The sequence below is a fragment of the Beta vulgaris genome, chromosome 7 (genome assembly GCF_026745355.1).
Source record: "Beta vulgaris subsp. vulgaris cultivar EL10 chromosome 7, EL10.2, whole genome shotgun sequence".
In the NCBI taxonomy this organism is placed as follows: Eukaryota; Viridiplantae; Streptophyta; class Magnoliopsida; order Caryophyllales; family Amaranthaceae; genus Beta; species Beta vulgaris.
The window spans coordinates 50,700,755-50,717,889 of record NC_079208.1 but is presented as its reverse complement, the minus strand read 5'-3'; the positions used below and the strand labels follow the sequence as shown (position 1 = coordinate 50,717,889).

The window sequence follows — 17,135 nt, the reverse complement described above, 5'->3', positions numbered from 1 at the left end:
GGAAAAATTTAAAATGGGTTTTTGAGGCAAATGTTTATGGGAGTTTTTGAGAGAGAAGAGAGGATGAGAGAGAAGAGAGGGTGAGAGATAAAATAATGAGGGACGTGAGAGAGGAGAGAGAATGAGGGATAATATATTTGACGAATCCCCGCTCAATATTTCAAAGCGCGCGATTCCGAAATTTCAAAATTTTTCAAGAAGGGCTGCGCTTTTTTAAAAAAGCGCAGCCCTACTAAGCAGAAGGGCTGCGCTTTTTAAAAAAGCGCAGCCCTTCACTTAGTAGGGCTGCGCTTTTCAGAAAGGCGCAGCCCTCTTACCTACAGAAGGGCTGCGCTTTTTTGAAAAAGCGCACCCTACTAGTAAAGGGCTGCGCCTTTTTTAAAAAGCGCAGCCCTTCTTCTTAGTAGGGCTGCGCTTTTTTAAAAAAGCGCAGCCCTTCACTAGTAGGGCTGCGCTTTTACGAAAAGCGCAGCCCTTTATGTTTTTTCCCCTAGTGAACTTTCTTTTATCTATTGGTTTCAAGTGCAGCAGTTGTGACACTTCTATGTTCACTCTCAAATATCGTGGTCATCTCATTATTCTTCTCTTATATGCTGATGACATTGTCCTTACTGGTAGTAGTCCTCCTCTTGTTGCCAAATTCATATCTGTCCTTTCTTCTCAATTGGCTATGAAGGATTTAGGGGGTCTTCATTATTTCTTAGGTGTGCAGGTTGTGCGTACTCCCTCCGGTTTATTTTTGTCCCAACATAAGTATGTTTCTGATTTACTTCGTAAATTCCATCTCATATTGTTAAACCAGTTACCACACCTGTTGTCTCTAGAGTAACATTGTCTCTGCTTGATGGAGAACTTCTTGTTGATCCTACAGATTATCGTAGTATGGTTGGTGCATTGCAGTACTTAACTATGACTCGTCCTGATATTGCTTATGTAGTTAATATGGTGTCTCAGTTTATGCATGCTCCTCATACTACTCACCTTCATGCTGTGAAAAGAATTTTCAGATATCTGCAGGGCACTCTGGATTATGGACTTTATTTATATAGCAGCAGTTCTCCTACTATTGTTATTGCCTATTCTGATGCAGATTGGGCAGGATGTCCTGACACACGGCGTTCTACTACTGGTTATGCTGTTTTTCTTGGGAAGAATTTAATTTCCTGGTGTTCTGATGTGTTTTAAAATATACCGCAAGTGCACGGTGTATGTTTAGCAGAAACTGGCAAATACGGGTCGATCCACAGGGAGAGGAGTTCTACAGATTTATGTTCAATTATCTAACTACTTCCAGATAGGAAATGATTGAGTAATTAATAACTAAACTAGACTAAACTAGAACGCAGAAAAATGAGAATTTATCAAATAATTAAATCTAGGGCAATCGATCGGTCCACCATGCTTATACCAGTTTAATCAATATAATATAGTTCAACAACACTTGGATTGAGGTTCAAATAAATGAAGTATTTCGCTAATCCTTGGTCAGGCATTAACAACTCCTAGATTAACATATGCCAGTACGGTCGCTCAACATAATCAAATCTACCTATTGTAACAAGCCTCTAATGAATATGATCTTTCGATTCTAATTCTTATTAGCTAAACATAACTCATGATATTCGCAATTACATGAATTAAACAAGTATAACAAATCAATAGGAATTATTCTAATTCAATCCAATTATTGAAGAACATCAAACCACAATCAAAAAGGTATAAACATGGCTTCCCTCTCTAAACCCTAGAAATAGACTACTCACTCATGATGATATTGAAAGCAATAAACATAATCAAAGTAAAAGAATTCATGAAATTAAACTAAGTAGAGAAGAATACCAAATGATTGAAGAACGATGAAAAGGAAATCGACGATCTATATAATCTTCCAATATAAAAGTTCACCAAAACTAGAGAGAGAAAAACTAAGTATTTTGCTCTAATAACGTAGAAAATAAAGTCGTCTAAACGAAAATATTAAAAACCTATTTATACTCTTTACAAAACCGGCTAAAAAACCGAAAAAACGCGTCCGAGAAACCACCCGGTCGGGCGACGGTGATCAGAAATTTACGACAAAAAAGCAAATCCGCCCGGTCGACCGGGCGAACCCGCCCGGTCGGGCGCGTAAAAATTTTCCCATTTGTTCGCCCGGTTGACCGGGCTAACATTCCTTGAATTTTGGTGAAAAAATAATTTCGCCCGGTCGGGCAAAACCGCCCGGTCGACCGGGCGGAGAAACAGTGATTTTTGCGTCAACTTGTGAAGGTGTATCTCTCAAACCAGATGTCGGATTGGGGCGTGTGACCTATCATTGGAAAGCCCTTGAAGTCTAGTTTCCAACCCAATTGGAATTTTGTGATTATCAATTGTATATCAAAAGTTATGGCCAAAATATGAACAGGTGTCAGTTTTACACTTCGTTCTAACTCTTTGCTTCATTCTAACTCGAAATTGTCCCGAATGGATGCATTGTGATCCTTGAGCAATATATCTTCATCTTCAATGATTGATAAGCTTGATCTTAGGTAATCATAATCAATTTGCATCAAAGTAACCTGAAAATGACAAAACACGCAAACGGGGAGTAGTAGAGCACAACTTACGTAATTCATTCCATTATGCACCTAAATGCTCTAAAAGGAGTTCTAAATGCAATCAAAATGCATCTAAAATGCTAATATATATGTGACATATCAAACTCCCCAAGTTAAACCTTTGCTTGTCCTCAAGCAAATAAGACATGAACATGAATATGATTGCTTCACCCCTTTATATATGAAAACAGAGATAAAAATCTTTTGTAAAGCTCATAAATCATTCAAGAGGCACAATTCAAGTTCAACTGTTCAGATTACTCTATTTACCAATCGCCCAAATAAGCAGTCAAATGCAGCTGCCTTATATGACATCAAATCTCGAAAAGGCACTCACTGGGTGTCACTCCTCTCACATTTTTGTGGCAGGCAAAAGATGTGCCCGATCACTCACCATCCCAACCATAATAACCCTTCCCACTCACACTCTCATGTGTTTAGAAAGGTGATAATGTCACTCAACCTAATCATGTCGACTCAAGTAGCGAACGTACTCTTTAACCTTGACAAACTGACCACATCAATCGATAGACAATGTAAGCGCAAGCTCAAGAGGACTTTTTCAGGGTTGTAATGGGGCTTAGGTATGGGTATGGATTATGTATGGGAAATGTGGTGGAAAAACCAAGAATAGGGAGCACAAGTTACTAGAAGTATCAACCTGAATATAGCAATAACAGTGTCCCAATTCTATAAATCACAAAATTTTCAATAAACTCATCCTTGAAGCAGTGTGATGAATTTTTTTTCTTTGCAAGCACTTGTAAAAGAAAGAATTTTTGACTTTTTGTTCGTTTCTTCTTTTTCAATCTTTCTTTTTCTTTCTCTTTGCATTTTTTTCCAATCCCATAATCACATGTATTTCATTTTGCTCATTCTTTTCTTTTTCTCAGCTTTTGTACCTTAATACAATCATCTCCATCCAAAGTAACTCATAAAAACTATCTCAGATACTAACTCAAACATATGCTCCCCCAAGCTAGGCTTGGGATTAATATCAAAATAAGGGCCATGGGCATGTAATGAGGTTTAGTAACCTGAAATAGTCATTAGGCTCAGCGGGGCTAAGGAGGTAAAAGTATATCACAAAAATACTTTAAGGCTCAAAAAGCAGACAAAAGAACGCCTCTATCACAACAATTGCCACAATCATCAGATATCAATGCGTACGATGTCAAAGTCAAGATCAGTCAGCTAATGAGGAACTAACACACAAGAAAACAGAATGGATATAGAAATGAATCCATTGGCAAGAATGAATCCTCACAGTCTAACCAATTCAAGTATGCAGTCAAGATAAGCGCTTTATTATCAAAACTCATTGAGGGTCAAGGCATTTAGAGTTTCCAGCATCACAATCTCAAGTGCCCAACTATCCAGATAAAGAGCCCAAATATACTTTCAAAGAACATCATGGGGCACAGGGAAACAATCACACCAATCCAGTCAAATCGTATTTTGGTAATTTTCAGCAATATTTGTTTTTTTTTTTCTGAAAGCAAATAAATCTGGCCTAAGAAAGCAAAAATCTACACTAAAAGGTAGTAAAAGAGAGAAAATACATACAAAAATCCTCCCCCAAGCTGAACGTGGCAATGTCCTCAGTGCCGCAAGATGAACTATAGGACTATGCTTAGAGGAAAAATTAACGTTAGTACGCTCCTGCTCTCTCACTCTCTAAAAGGGAAAAAATGAAAAAAATAATAAGAAAAAAAAAGATAAGAGAAAAAAAACTACGGGTTGCCTCCCGCTTAGCGCTGGTTTATAAAGGTCCCGCACGACCATATTACCTCCTCAATCTCAAATCGGAGGGGCTTGGCAATGAGTGCCCCCCTCATCAAACATTTTCCTCCTGCAGCAATTTTGCTCAAGCATAGGAGACTTAACAGCATTGGTTAGTTTAAAAGTGACATTATCATCACCAACACTCAAAGTTAAAGACCCAGACTTGACATCTATAACAGCACCAGCTGTACACAAAAACGGCCTACCAAGAATAATAGGAATTTGGGCATCCTCCTCCATATCAAGCACCACAAAATCAACAGGAATATAAAACTTTCCCACCCTAACAGGGACGTCTTCTAAAACACCTAGAGGGTATTTTATAGAACGATCGGCCATTTGCAAAGTAATTTGAGTGCACTTAAGTGCTCCCATATTCAGTTTCTTATAAACAGATAAAGGCATGACAGACACAGAAGCACCTAAATCACACAATGCCTTATCTATAAATAACGCACCTACATGGCAAGGGATGGAAAAACTACCAGGATCCTTCAACTTAGGTGGGGTTCTATTTTGTAAAACAGCACTACACTCTTCAGTTAGAGCGACTCGATCTACCCCACCAAAGTCTTTCTTTTTAGTAATCATGTCTTTCAAAAACTTAGCATAAACAGGCACTTGAGAAATAAGTTCAGTAAAAGGAATTGTTACCTCAAGGTTCTTGACCATAGTCAAGAACTTACCAAGTTGTTGATCGACCTTCGACTTCTGCATCCTATGGGGAAAAGGTAGCCTTGGTGTAATAGGCGTTTCAGAAACCTTTTCCCTCCGCTTTCCTGTCTGATCTTCCTTAGCTAGTTCGACCTCAGACATCGAATCTTCTCCGCTTCTTCCTCTACCACTCTTTCTCCTTGCTAGGAGCATCATCATCAATGGGCATGGGAGGAGCATCATAAACAGTGCCGCTACGAAGTGTAACGGCATTGACAGTCTCCTTTGGGATGGGTTGTCCCGGCAGATGACCTGGTTGCCTCTGTGCATTATTTTCCGCCACCTGAGCAAGTTGAGTCTCCAAATGCTTGGTGGTGTTCTTCAGCTCTTGATGCTTCCTCATGATTTTTCTGCATAGAAACCATCATTTTCATTAGATCAGACATAGTAGGCTCTTGAGAGCTGGTATTATGAGGAGTTTGCTGCTGATAGCCTTGGGGTGAAGGCCTATTGAAACCAGGAGGGGGTTCTAAGGATCCCCTTGATAATGTGGTTTTCTAGCAGCTGTTGTGGTGGTTTTGATGTGGTTTGTAGGAAGATTGTGGTGGAGGTTGAGGATTTTGAACATTGTTGTTCTTGTAGGAAAAATTAGGATGTTCTCTCCAACCTGGGTTGTGTGTGTTAGAGTATGGGTTGTGTGGAGGTCTTTGCTGAAAAACATTTGCATGCGCCATTTGATTCGGATCAGGTTGATTGTAGCAACAATCATGACCAAAGTGGCCTTGAACACCACACACTTCACAAAAGGAAGAAGTAATAGGAGCCATGGAAGACATTGCATTAATACTCATAGGAGGAATATAGACTGCAAAGATTTCAGGAGTCCATCTTCATGCTCAACTGGGCTACTTGTGAAGACAACAAGGCATATGCATCAACATCCAACTTTTCTTTGTAATAGTCCTGGAAGAACTATGATCATTCTCTGCTAAGTTGGCCAGAAAATTATACCCTTCATCCACCTCTTATCTAAGAAGACTCCCCCTGCAGATGAATCAACTGTACTCTTGATATGGGGTTGTAGACCATTTAGAATGCTTGGGTGATGAACCACTTATCCAGATTGTGGTGTGGGCATTCTCTCTGCAGATCCTTGAATCTATTCCATGCTTCCTTCAGTGTTTCATCGGGTTCTTGTTGGAAGGTGGCAAGCTTGTGTCTTATTTCTGCAGTTTTGGTGGGAGGGTAGTACTCTTTCAGGAATGCTTCAGATATAGCACTCCACTCAGTTTCATTAACATCATTCAGCCACTTCTGTGCCTTGTCCTTTAGTGAAAATTCAAAGACCATGACCTTCAACTGATCAGGAGTGACCCCTTGGTGCTTAACGGTACGACAAAGCTGTTGAAACGTTGTAAATGATTTGCAGGGTCTTCAGATGGATGCCACAAACTGATTCTGCTGGATCATGTTGATGAGGCCAGGCTTGATTTCGAAGTTGACTGCTTGTATATCAGGCATAGTAGGGCCTGTGGGAACATTGCCAGGAGAAGGTACCCCATAAGATTTCAGCGACTTAGGAGGCATAATTGGTTCAGTTGGTTCTTCCGTGGCTTTTTTCTGATTAGAGACTGCTTTTTCTTCTTTTGTGTCTTCTTGAGCTGCCGGATGGTTTTCTCAAGATCAGGATCAGTCTGAACTGGAGAACCGTTCTTTTAGACCTGGGCATAAAAGAAACAAAGAAAAATGTGCAGTGAGATGGCCTCAATTGGAACTTGAAGTTCCAATGAGACAGCAGAAATAGTCAAATAATTAATCAGAAAGCTATAGAAACTAGCCGTCTCCCCGGCAACGGCGCCAAAAACTTGATTGTTTTAAAATATACCGCAAGTGCACGGTGTCTGTTTAGCAGAAACTGGCAAATACGGGTCGATCCACAGGGAGAGGAGTTCTACAGATTTATGTTCAATTATCTAATACTTCCAGAGAGGAAATGATTGAGAATTAATAACTAAACTAAGATAAACTAGAACGCAGAAAAATGGAATTTATCAAATAATTAAAAGCCTAGGGCAATCGATCGGTCCACCATGCTTATACCAGTTTAATCAATATAATATAGTTCAACAACACTTGGATTGAGGTTCGAATAAATGAAGTATTTCGCTAATCCTTGGTCAGGCATTAACAACTCCTAGATTAACATATGCCAGTACGGTCGCTCAACATAATCAAATCTACCTATTGTAACAAGCCTCTAATGAATATGATCTTTCGATTCTAATTCTTATTAGCTAAACATAACTCATGATATTGCGCAATTACATGAATTAAACAAGTATAACAAATCAATAGGAATTATTCTAATTCAATCCAATTATTGAAGAACATCAAACCACAATAAAAAGGTATAAACATGGCTTCCCTCTCTAAACCCTAGAAATAGACTACTCACTCATGATGATATTGAAACAATAAACATAATCAAAGTAAAAGAATTCATAAATTAAACTAAGTAGAGAAGAATACCAAATGATTGAAGAACGATGAAAAGAAATCGACGATCTATATAATCTTCCAATATAAAAGTTCAACAAAACTAGAGAGAAAAACTAAGTGTTTGCCTAAAAACGTAGAAAATAAAGTCGTCTAAACGAAAATATTAAAAACCTATTAATACTCTTTACAAAACCGGCTAAAAAACCTGAAAAAACGCGTCCGAGAAACCACCCGGTCGGGCGACGGTGATCAGAAATTTACGACAAAAAAGCAAATCCGCCCGGTCGACCGGGCGAACCCGCCCGGTCGGGCGCGTAAGAAAATTCCCATTTGGTCGCCCGGTTGACCGGGCTAACATTCCTTGAATTTTGGTGAAAAAATAATTTCGCCCGGTCGGGCAAAACCGCCCGGTCGACCGGGCGGAGAAACAGTAATTTTGCGTCAACTTGTGAAGGCTGTATCTCTCAAACCAGATGTCGGATTAGGGCGTGTGACCTATCATTGGAAAGCCCTTGAAGTCTAGTTTCCAACCCAATTGGAATTTTGTGATTATAATTGTATATCAAAAGTTATGGCCAAAATATGAACAGTGTCAGTTTTTACACTTCTTTCGCTAACTCTTTGCTTCATTCTAATCGAAATTGTCCCGAAGGATGCATTGTGATCCTTGAGCATATATCTTCATCTTCAAGATTGAAAGCTTGATCTTAGGTAATCATAATCAATTTGCATCAAAGTAACCTGAAAATGAACAAAACACGCAAACGGGGAGTAGTAGAGCACAACTTACGTAATTCATTCCATTATGCACCTAAATGCTCTAAAAGGAGTTCTAAATGCAATCAAAATGCATCTAAATGCTATATATATATGTGACATATCAGTTCTAAAAAGCAACCTACTGTCTCCAAATCCTCCACTGAAGCTGAATACAGGGCAGTTGCCTACACAGCTGCAGAAACTATTTGGCTCAAGCAACTTCTTGCAGACATTGGCCATTTTCTCCGTAGTCCTGTGATTGTCTATTGCGACAATGTCTCTGCTACTTATCTCACTGCTAATTCAGTTCATCATGATCGTAGCAAACATATCGATGTTGACTATCACTTTGTTCGAGAATTGGTTGCCAAAGGAGGTCTAATTGTTCGACATGTTCCTACACAATCTCAGGTTGCATACATGTTTACTAAAGGCCTATCTACTGACTTGTTTACTAAACATCGTACCAATCTATCCGTTGTTTCACCCCGTAAAGATTGAGGGGGTGTATTGGATAATATTATATGTAAAGAGATAATATTATATATAAAGGGTAGAATGGTAATGTATTAAGTCATAGGTCTGTATTGTAAACACTATATATATTGAATGACAGGGTTAACCTAGATCAGGTTAACACACAATTATTCCCACACTTGTACATTTAATCAGGTCTGATTGTTCGATGCTAGTGGATGCCATTAAGCAAAAGAGAAAGGGAGCTGCTGAAATTGTTTATCTATTCAAGATTAGTGAAGACTAAAAGTGGTTGTTCAGAATAAAGTTCTACTACTATATTTGCACCAAAATGCCTATACGAAAATTTAAGCATAAAGATGAGTCAACTTGATAATTTTAATACTGTGTCATAGCTCGTTACATTAGTGAAGAACCTGTTACATTACATTCATAGCCTTGTCATATGCCATCTTGAGTTCACAACATTTCACTCCTTCCATCCTAAACGTTTCTCTCCCTTTTTTGTATTTGTTTGGTACAATGGTAATGTAAACAATATTCCCTAAATTATTTACAAATGTAAGGATTTCATTTTCCCTTAATATCAGAATATAGATTGTTATAGAACAACAGTAGGCTACTGAAAATATGACGAAGGACATATGGACATTGTGGAACATTCAATAGAGAAAGCTGGAGAATGGGACAATTTTACAGCATATGAGAATTAAAAATGAGAATAATTCTTATTACTGCTTCTCAGCTCCTTTGAGGCATCCTTTTGACCTGAAGCTTTCAGCACAATGTTCCTAATGAGCTCTTTCAATACTCGTATATTGATGGCTACTCACTATAACGTTATGTCAGCCAGAATTATAGGCATTGGACACCGACATAAGGGATACATTTTAGCCACCAACACTCATCCTTTCTGTACCAGTCAACTATTCTGCTTAATATCTAAGAACAAAACAAGAATTCACGGTCGAAATGATGATTTTAAGGTAGTTCACGAGTCGTGGGTCTTCTTTTTGGTGCATGGTCTAATGAGCAACAAGAATGCAGTAGACGCAATGAAGACTTAGGACAAGAGTTATGAGTAGCTTGATTGATGCGCATGGTCGCTTTAAATGAAATTTTTTCAGCTTTCGTGTATATTTGATCGAGAATTCATGTACAGATAAGTTAACAACTGAGTACCGACTTTGACCTTCGTAAAATTAGTGTTAACTTTCAGAAATAATGAACTAATGAATATCTTGGCTATTCCTGCATTCCTCCCTTGCTTTTTTGGGTCATATTTGATGACTTTTAGTTAGCAAGTTGGTGAACTTTTTTTATGCAATTAATGGTTTTGCTGCTCATACTACTTAAGCTGTCAAATCTTAACAATAGATGTCATAATTATGTTTAGATTAAATTAACCTTTATGTTATCCAACTTTCTTCTTTTGGTAAGTTTAAGTTCTAATTCCCCATCCGATAGATTATACATGCGGCTGGCTGGACCTGTTAGATCGATAGGGGAAGGTTAAGCGGAAGGCATGTTACTACACAAGTCACATGTCTGATTTGTTTCTCTAGAGTTGGGGACTACTCATAATAATTTGATCTCTAGAGCTGGGATGCTCTTATTGACCATGATCCAATAAGGAAGCCCAATTTCTTTGGTAAATAAATAAGCCCATATGGTTTTGGTTGCAAAATGGTGAACTAATTTTATATGGTGACGATGAAACAATCGATATAGTGACAGACCTAGTTGCGCAATGGGAAGTAAACAATTTAGATATTGAAGTCCATAACGTATTCGATTTTGACGAGTTTTTGCAGGCAACCAATGGATTTTCCTGCGCTCGTTTGGCTGGAGAGGGGCTTTCGGACTGGTGTATCAGGCTGGTATTGGAGGACGTGAGAGAGGTAGCGATCAAAAGGCTCAAGGAAGGGAGCCTTCAGATCGAAAAATTTGCTACGGAGATGAAGTTAAAAATTCATCTAGACCATGATTCTATTATCAAAAAAATTTTGTGTTGTATTCAGGGACAAGAGAGATGTATTGTCTACTCTCTGGCGCAACAAGGAAGTTTGGAATCTCACCTTAAAGGTAATTTTTGAATTTTAAATTAGAAAAAAATTTGGAATCATTTAATTAATTTCACATTTACTATAAATTAACCTATTTGTAATTGCAGATGTACAAAAAAACGATATAGTGACAGACCTAGTTGCGCAACGGGAAGTAAACAATTTAGATATTGAAGTCCACGACGTATTCAATTTTGACGAGTTTTTGTAGGCAACCAATGGATTTTCCTGCGCTCGTCTGACTGGAGAGGGCGCTTTCGGACTGGTGTATCAGGGCGTATTGGAGGACGGGAGAGAGGTAGCGATCAAAAAGCTCAAGGAAGGGAGCCATCAGATCGAACAATTTGCTACGGAGATAAAGTTAAAAATTCATCTAGACCATGATTCTATTATCAAACAAAATTTGTGTTGTATTCAGGGACAAGAGAGATGTATTGTCTACTCTCTAGCCCAACAAGGAAGTTTGGAATCTCACCTTAAAGGTAATTTTTGAATTTTAAATTAGAAAAAAATTTGGAATCATTTAATTAATTTCACATTTACTATAAATTAACCTATTTGTAATTGCAGATGTGCAAAAAAGCCTTAGTCGGTGAACATGAACTTCTATTTAATAACAACTAATTTTTAGGCCTACTCATATTATTATAATTTTCATTTATTAACATTTTACTTCATAAATATAATACCAAATATTCTGGTTTGGTGGTTAAACCTTTAGTGTATAAGCTTGATGTTATGGGATCAAATTTTATAAGATGCATTTTTTATTTTTTTTAATATATGCATGTTTATATAAAGTAAATACACTAATAGATTGCACCACGTGGCATAGTTCCTTGCTTAGGAACTCTTAATATATTAGTATAGATATGTTGTTAATGTTATAATCCATAATATAATGATTTTGAGTTCTATTTTACCCTTTTAATAATGAATGATAAAGCAATGTTGAAAAGGGAAAATAAAAGATGGTAAAGGGTCGTGGAAGAGAATCTTTATAGTAGACCTGGGTGTACCATGCTCATGGTACACCCAAGGCTATTTTCAGCAAATGAGTAAAATCAGCAAATGAACAAAATGAGCAAATGAGTAAATAAGCAAATGAGTAAATGAGCAAATGAGTAAAATGAGCAAATGAGCAAAATGAACAAGCATTTCTACTCATTTAAGAAAATGAGCACACTTTTACCCAAACTTTATCATTTGCTCATCATCTCTTCCTTAATTTCAAATCTGGAAATTTCTTTTTTTTTCGCGAATTTTAGATCTCCATTGTTGTGTTTGGAAGGAAGGAGGTGAAAGAGAACTACTGAACACAACAACAACAACAACAACAACAACAACATTTGCTCATCATTTCTACTCATTTAAGAAAATGAGCACACTTTTACCCAAACTTTATCATTTGCTCATCATCTTCTTCCTTAATTTCAGATCTGAAAATTTCTTTTTTTTCGCGAATTTTAGATCTCCATTGTTGTGTTGGGAAGGAAGGAGGTGAGAGAGAACTACTGAAACAACAACAACAGAACAACAACAACAACAACAACAACAGATCATTTGTTCATTATTTCTACTCATTTAAGAAAATGAGCACACTTTTACCCAAACTTTATCATTTGCTCATCATCTTCTTCCTTAATTTCAAATCTGGAAATTTCTTTTTTTTCGCGAATTTTAGATCTCCATTGTTTGTGTTTGGAAGGAAGGAGATGAGAGAGAACTAGTTAAATCCGCCATGAATAATTCGCAAGGTTGTGTTGGTTCCTCCATTTTTTCTGTTTCTAAGCTTTGGAAGGAAGAAGGAGAAAGAACAATTATTGCCCCGAAATTACCAGCGTGCCCCTTAAGTTGCAATTAACTACGAAAATGCCCCTGGGTGTACCATGAGCATGGTACACCCGGGTGTACCATGAGTGGACTCGTCGTGGAAGATTCGAACTCTTACCTTCAATGTAACTAAAAAATATGCCAACAATGCAAACTAATTCCTTTACCACTCAAACAAATATAACTTTACACATGTTTACTATAACAATTAATACATATAAACTTAATTTGGATGCCTCTCATTTTTCCGAGGCCCTGTGTCGAGGCCCATGACGCACATGCTCATGGTTGGGCTTGACTTTAACCTATTAAGTTTTAAGTGTTTGGCGTGTAAACCCTAGCCAACGAAAAGCAGCTTTCACGAGGAAAACACATTTGTTTAGGTTCCAATCTTCGGTCAATTCTCTGTTTATTGGTGTTTTGTTTCTTAATCTCCTTCTCGTTAGATGTCCTAAGCTATCTACTGCTTAGAGGTTCATAATTGTCTCCGTGCTTTTCCAGTTGAACAATTATCTCCACCTCCAATATGGTAAACTCAAAGAGCAATGATAAATGTCTAAGGGTTAGACATTTATAAACATCTAATAGCCATGTAGCAGCCCACTTGCATGTGTAAGGGAATTTGAAGAAAGCCACATGTCATGATATTGCTTGTCCAAAAAAATACTCCCTCCGTCCTATAATACTCTTGACCCTTATCAAGACACGTAGTTTTAGATGATAAATTATTTTGTTATCAATTGTTATTTTATTGAAAAGTAGATGTGATATGAGTTAGTAGTTAGTAAAAATAGTATTATTTTAATATTAAGGAGAGACAATGTGGGTCATGGTTAGAGTTGGTAGGTAATAATAGTGTTATTATTTTATTTGGAGGAGAGAGAGTGTGGGTCAATAGTTAAAAGGTAGAACGATTAATATAATAGTGGATCATGTCTCAAAGTAGAAGTGTAGAGAGTATTCTGGGACAGATGAAAAAGGAAAGTGTAAAGAGTATTGTGGGACACAGAGAGTATTACTCTTGCAATTTTGAAACTTGTATATCTAAAAAAATAAGTTTTTTTTAAAAAAAATACCAATATTCATACATATATATATATATATATATATATATATATATATATATAATATATATGTTTAAGTTCATATGAGAACCACCCTTATGGTGAGAACCGTGAGAACCACTCATTTTTTCCTCATTTTACGAAGATTTTGATCATTTCATAACATTTTTGCTCATTTTTTTGTTTCACTTATTTTATGGTTTTGCTCATTTAACAATTTTGTGCTCATTTATCAACGTTTTTGCTCATTTTACGTTTTGCTCATTTTACGTTTTTTTCTCATTGAACTTTTTTATGCTCATTTTACGTTTTTCTTCTTTTACATTTTGGTACATTTTACGTTTTTGATAACTTAATGTTTTCTACTCATTTTATATTTCTTCTCATTTGTTACTTTTTTTTGCTCATTTTAGGAAGTTTTTGCTTATTTTAAGTGGTTCTCACGGTTCTCACCATAAGAGAGTTCTCACTAGAACCCAACCCTATATATATATATATATATATATATATATATATATATATATATATATATATATATAGTCCGACACAATATTCTCGTCGGACGACTTCAGTTAGACTTATTTGGTTTCAGTTGGTCTTTATTTTTTTTCAGGTAGTCTTCATTTTTTTTCAGGTAGTCTTCATTTTTTTTCAGTTAGTCTTCATTTTTTTTCAGTTGGTTCTTGTGCTTCGGTTAGACTTATTTGGGTTTCAATTGGTCTTTTTTTTTTTTCAGGTAGTCTTCATTTTTTTCAGGTAGTCTTCATTTTTTTTCAGTTAGTCTTTTTTTTTTTTTCAGTTGGTTCTTGTGCTTCAGTCAGACTTGGGTTTCAGTTGGTCTTTATTTTTTTTCAGGTAGTCTTTATTTTTTTTTCCATTAGTCTTCTTTTTTTTCAGTTGGTTCTTGTGCTTCAGTTAGACTTGGGTTTCAGTTGGTCTTTATTTTTTTTTCAGGTAGTCTTCATTTTTTTTTCAGGTACTCTTCATTTTTTTTCAGTTAGTCTTCTTTTTTTTTCAGTTGGTTCTTGTGTTTCAGTTAGACTTGGGTTTCAGTTGGTCTTTATTTCTTTTCAGGTAGTCTTCATTTTTTTTTCAGGTAATCTTCATTTTTCTTCAGGTAGTCTTCATTTTTTTCAGTTAGTCTTTTTTTTTCAGTTGGTTCTTGTGCTTCAGTTAGACTTACTTGGGTTTCAGTTGGTCTGTATTTTTTCAGGTAGTCTTCATTTTTTTCAGGTATTCTTTATTTTATAAACTGTATCTGAAAAATCAACCCAAACATCAAACATAAAACATGTCTAGTTACAGTAGTGATGATTCAAATCATTCAACTCATGCACTTGCTTCGAGTGACACCGTCCACGAATCCGAATCAAATGAGAGAACTGATTTCGAAGCAGAAGAGGAAAGTTCAATAGACTCTAAGGATAGGAGAGACCCTTATGTTGATCCGCCTACACTTACACCGCTCCCGACACCGGACCCCTACGACAAGGGTGATAATAATGATGATGAAGTTGAGTCTCAGCCTCATGTTGGTGGTGAAGTGGTTCCGGTTGTCGACCCGAATGAAGCCGATAATGAAGGTGATGATGAAGAAGATGGTGGTGGTGAAGAAGAAAGGAAAGTAAAGGAAAGGAGAAATGAAGAACACAGATGAGAAGAAAAGGCAGGAGAGAGAAAATTTTTAAGGGAGGAGGGAGGAAGAACACATGTTCCCCGCCCCGTCCAACGGAACCTATTGGGTCAGAGGGTCTGACCCAATAGTTTCACTATATATATATATATATATATATATATATATATATATATATATATATATATATATATATATATATATATAATATATATATATTATCCTCTACAAATAGACATCTATTTTGATATATTTTCATGACATTTTTATTTTACCGTACTCTACCATTATTTAGATTTGTGGAAAAATTAACACAAACACTATTCGTTTATACACAAACATCACAAACAATATATGTTGTATACACAAATATTATTTGTTATACGCACAAAAACTATATGTTTATCATGAAATTCACATATATCTCAAAAAATATGTTTTAAAAATATAAAAAATATGCAAATATTCAGATATTTTTATTCTCAACAAATAGACTTCTATTTTGATATAATTTCATCACATTTTTATTTTACCAATATTTTTTTTCTTTACATAACATATTATATATATATATATATATATATATATAATAATATATATATTATATATATATATATATATATATATATATATATATATATATATATAACCTATGGTAGAGACAGTCCCACTTTCTTCGCTAGGGATGTTATGCAGCGACCTATGAAATGGTTTCCTCCCTCTGCAAGCCTCTCTGTTTCTTCTAGCTCTATGAATAGTGGTTCCACTTCCAACGAGAAAAGGCCGACGACTAATTCTGCATCGTCTGCTCACAACTCTGGGTCTTTGAAACGAAGCAGAAATTTTTATCACTCGGTATTTTCTAACGACAAGAATATGAAAAAAGACGCGGCTGACCCAAATCAACCTTTGTTGGATTAATGGGTATGCTCTCAGAAAACTGTCGAGGATTAAAAGCCAATGACAATTCGACAATTCCTTACATCTTCAGGCTCATATCTCAACACCTATCATGTCTTTTTTCCTTCAAGTAACTAAGTCTATTGTTGCTTATGTAGAACATATATTTAATAGTACTAATCCTAGCTTCATTTATGGTGTATATGCCTGAGGCACGAGGGGGGTCTTGTTCTTTTTTGTTGGGGCCCCTTTGATGTTGATGTTATCTGTATTTCTAAGTTCTTTATCTTTTGTAAAGTGACTACAATGAATGGGAAAGTAAGGCATCTACTGTTTCTATACGGCGAGTGTCGACTTCAATATCGCTCCAATCTATGGCGAGGTCTTCATCATCTTTTCTAACCCTACTCCGACTTCTTAATTATTGGACATATTAATTAAGTTGATTAGTTTAACAATAAGTTGGGGTTTCTACTTTTATCCGGGGTCGGGAAGAATTTTAACTTGGAAACATGCACTTAATTTGCAAGATATTCCTTTCAGTGGTCTGAGGTTCACTTGGTCGAAAAATTGAGAAGTTGACACTCGCCGTACAGAAAAGTCGACACTGACCGGGCCTATGCATCTCCTGATTAATTGGATGAGTTTCCAAATGCGATAGTCCACAACTCCCTGATTACTACTTCTGACCATGCTCCGATTTTTCTTCAAAATGAACCGTCTATGCTTAAGCGTGCTCGACCTTACTAAATTGAAACTTGGTGCTTAAACCAACCTGAAGTCAAAGAGATAATTCAAGATGTTTGGAGTCTACAGATTGTAGGCTCTTCTATGTACACCCTATCTTGAAAGCTACTCCTTGCTCGTG

The 17,135-nt window shown here is 36.5% G+C and overlaps 1 protein-coding gene and 1 non-coding gene across 2 annotated transcripts in view; one reads left to right on the top strand and one right to left on the bottom strand.

The window, feature by feature from the left end:
- Window positions 1–17,135, bottom strand: part of LOC104899637 (disease resistance protein At4g27190) — an 80,118-nt gene that overhangs the window by 12,170 nt on the left and 50,813 nt on the right. The window lies entirely within an intron of this gene.
- LOC125492128 (small nucleolar RNA R71) lies at window positions 6,157–6,263 on the top strand. Its single transcript, XR_007268573.2, has one exon. It is a non-coding gene; the product is annotated as a small nucleolar RNA R71 (small nucleolar RNA).